At 34.3% G+C, this 4,254-nt stretch overlaps 1 pseudogene; it reads right to left on the bottom strand.

Annotated features, from left to right (window-relative positions):
• Positions 1-3,593: 3,593 nt before the first annotated feature.
• LOC145413351 (5S ribosomal RNA) lies at positions 3,594-3,714 on the bottom strand (annotated as a pseudogene).
• Between the last annotated feature and the right edge of the window lie 540 nt (positions 3,715-4,254).

Here is a 4,254-nt window from a genome sequence, read left to right as displayed (position 1 = left end):
TATATATATATATATATATATATATATATATACTTATATATATATATATATATATATATATATATATATATATATATATATATATATATATATATATATATACTTATATATATATTTTATATATATATATATATATATATGAGATACATCCATCACTACACTGGGTGAGTGGATGGTACCTACTGGGTAGACAGATAGGTAGGTAGACAGACAGGGCAGAGAAAATAAATATTGATGTCTTATAATTAAACTTTAATCTATTTTTGTAGGTGTCTAAAAGTATCTATCATAAATCTTTCACTACATCGGGTGAGAGGATGGTACGTACTAGATAGGTAGATCCACAGATAGGTAGACAGTCAGGTAGAGAAAATAAATACTGATGTCTTCTGATCAACTTTTAATTTATTTTTGCAGCTGCCTATATTTATCTGTCTAATATATAACTATCACTTCATCGGGTGAGTGGATGGTACATATTTTATAGGCATACAGGTAGGCTGGCAGACAGGTAGAGAAAATAAATACTGAAGCCTTTTCACAACTATCTGTATGTACTATACCTGTCTAATAACTCTGTCCCTACATCGGATGAGTGGATGGCATCTACTCGGCAGGCAGACGGTATGTAGGCAGACAGGTAGATAAAATAAATATTGATGTCTTTTGTTCAACTTTTAATCTTTGTAACCATCTACAGTATATGTATCTAATAAATGTTACTACATCGGGTGAGTGGATGGTACCTATTAGACAGACGGGTAGGTAGGTAGACAGACAGGTAGAGAAAATAAATGCAGATGTCTTTTAATCAACTTGTAATCTATTTTCGTAACTCTCATTATGTATCTAATAAATCTATCACTACATCGTGTTAATGGATGGTACCTGCCTGATAGACAGATAGGGTCAAGAAAATTAATATTGATGCCTTTTAATTAACTTTTAATCTATTTTTGCAGTTAACTATACGTATCTATCGAATAAATCTATCACTACATCGGGGGAGTGGATGGTACCTAGTAGATAGATAGATAGGAGAGGAAAATAAATACCGATGCCTTTTAATTAAGTTTTAATTTATTTTTCAACTATCTACATGTATCTATCAAATAAGTCTATCACTACATCGGGTGAGTGGATGGTACCTTCAAGATAGATACGTAGGCATACAGGTCGAGAAAAAAAATACTGATGCCTTTTAACAAACTTTTAATGTATTTATTCAACTATCCATATGTACCCGGTATCTCTCTAATAAATCTATCACTACATCGGGTGAGTGGATGGTGCCTACTAGATAGATAGCTAGGGTAGAGAAAATGAATATTGGTGCATTTTAATAAACTTTTAATCATTTTTTTGCAACTATGTATACGTACGTACCTATCTAATGAATGTCACTACATCGAGTGAGTGGATGGTACCTACTAGATAAACAGATAGGTAGGTAGACAGACAGGTCGAAAAAATACTGATGCCTTCTATTTAACTTTAATTCTATGTTACAACTATCTGTATCTATCTAAATCTATCACTACATCGTGTGAGTGAATGGTACCTACTTTACGAACAGATAGATAAGTAGGTAGACAGATAAAATATATATTGAAGCCTTATCGCAATATTTATATGTATCTATCTAATAAATGTATCACTACATCGGATGAGTAGATGGTATCTACTAGATAGAAAAATAACTAGGTAGACAGACTGGAAGAGAAAATAAATTTTCATGCCTTTTAATCGACTTTTAATCTATTTTTGCAACTACCTATGCGTACCTATCCAATATCTTCATTACATCGGATGAGTGGATGGCACCTACTTGGTAGATAGATAGTAGGCAGATAAATAGGTAGAGAAAATAAATATTGATGTCTCTGAATCTTTAACATTTTTTTGCAACTATATGTATCTATCTAATAAATCCATCACTACATCAGGTCAGTGGATGGTAGTACCTACAAGATTGAGAGACAGTTATGCAGATAGGTAATTAAAATAAATTTTGAAGCCTTTTAATCAACTTTAAATCTATTTTTGCAACTATACTATGTATCTATCTACTATCACCACATCGGGTGAGTGGATGGTATCTACTTAAGAGACAGATTGGAAGGTAGACAGACATGTAGAGATAATAAGTACTGATGCCTTTTAATCACCTTTTAATATAATTTGCACCAATCTATATTTATGTATCCATTATACCTATCAGTACATCGGGTGAGTGGATGGTACCTACTAGGCAGACAGATAGGTAGGTATACACACAAGTAGTTGAGATAAATATTGATGCCTTTTAATCAACTTTTAACCTATTTTTGCAACTGTCTATACCAGCGTGTATCATCAAATAAATCTATCACTACATCGGGTGAGTGGATGGTACCTACTAGATAGGCACACAGGTAGGGAGACAGACATGTACAGAAAATAAATAGGCTTGTTATGCCTTTTAATCAAATTTTGATGTGTTTTTACAACTATATATATGTATGTATAATACATCTATCACTACATCGGGTGAGTGGATGATACCTACTTCATAGACAGATAGGTAGAAAAACAGGTAAAGTAAATATTGGTGCCTTTTAATCAACTTTCCATCCATTTTTGCAACTATCTATAACGGTATGTATCTATCAAATAAATCTGTCACTACATCGGATGATTGGATGGTGCAGTACCTACTAGATAGATAGATAAGTAAGTTGACAAGCAGGCAGAAAAAATATTGATCCCTTTTTAGGAACCTTTAATCTATTTTTTTGCAACTGTCTGTATGTAGCTGTCTCATATCTATCACTACATCGGGTGAGTGGATGGTACCTACTTGATAGATAGATAGGTACGTAGAAAGACAGGTAAGAGAAAAAAGAATATTGCCTCTTAATCAACTTTTAATATAGCTACTTGTGCAACCATCCATAGGTATCTATCTAATAAATGTATCTTTAGGCTACATCGGATGAGTGGATGACGGATTGGTAAGCAGAAAGACAGGTAGTAAAAATAAATACTGATGCCTTTTAATCTACTTTTAATCACGTTCTGCAATTATCAATAATTATGTGTCTATCTAGCAAATCTATCACTACATCTGGTGAGTGGATGGTACTTTCCTGATAGAAAAATAGGCAGGTGGACAGACAGGTCGAGAAAATATATGCTGATGCCACACAATCAACTTTTAATCTAATTTTACAACTATCTCTACGTATCTATCTAATAGATCTGTCACTACATTGGGTGAGTGGACGGTACGTAGGCTAGTGGACTTGTGAATATACGCAGGCATATTCATCTAGGTAGGTAGGTTGAAAAATGAATAAGGCGTTTGTGTCTATCTTTGATTATCGATAGATTAAAGATGACCTGATAACCTGTTTGTAGGTCATGTGGAAAGAAAGGATTACATAAGTGTGATGATGATGATGATGATGATTAAAAAAAAAATAATTCATCATTCATTCATTGCCAGACGCCATGTATCCCAAACGGGGTGGCCAAGGGCTCAGAGTTAATTGTTTTACAGGGAGGGGCACTAATCCTCCACCAACCCCACTTGACACGTAGGGAGAACGTTATGCCAACAGCATCTGGTGTTCCCAGGCGGTCACCCATCCAAGTACTAACCAGACACAACGTTGCTTAACTTCGCTGATCGGACGGGAAGCGGTTAATAATAATAGTAATACCACCACCACCAATAATATTCATAATCATAATAATAACAACAACAACAACAACAACAACAACAACAATAATAATAATAGCAGCAAAGCAGCATTTTTGTTAGTAGTAGTAGTAGTAATAATAATATAACGGTAGTAGCTGTAGCAGCAGCAGCAGCAGCAGCAGCAGTAGTAGTGGTAATAATAGTAGTAATATTATTATTATTATAATAATTATTATTATTAATATAACGGTAGTAGTAGTAGCAGCAGCAACAGTAATAATAATAATAATAATAAAAATAATAGCTGCTGTATAAGTAGTAACAGTAATAACATAAGCAGTCGCAGTAGTGGTGATAGTAGTGGTAGTAGTAGTAGTAGTAATAACAGTCGTAGTAGTACTACTAAATATAATAACAATGAATTTCCCCTCACCTTCTTGTCCACACCGGGCCTAGTCTGGCCTTCCCGGCACTGGTGCCACTTGCCTCGCCTCCACAGCAATCCAGTCTGTCCATTCATCACGGCAAACACAATGGCAAACGCCCAATATACGCACAACACCAAGTTA

Source organism: Coenobita brevimanus, chromosome 95, assembly GCF_032717465.1.
Source record: "Coenobita brevimanus isolate Jiangsu-jjx chromosome 95, ASM3271746v2, whole genome shotgun sequence".
Lineage (NCBI taxonomy): Eukaryota > Metazoa > Arthropoda > Malacostraca > Decapoda > Coenobitidae > Coenobita > Coenobita brevimanus.
The sequence above is the reverse complement of the archived record's forward strand: the minus strand, read 5'-3'. Positions and strand labels throughout refer to the sequence as shown.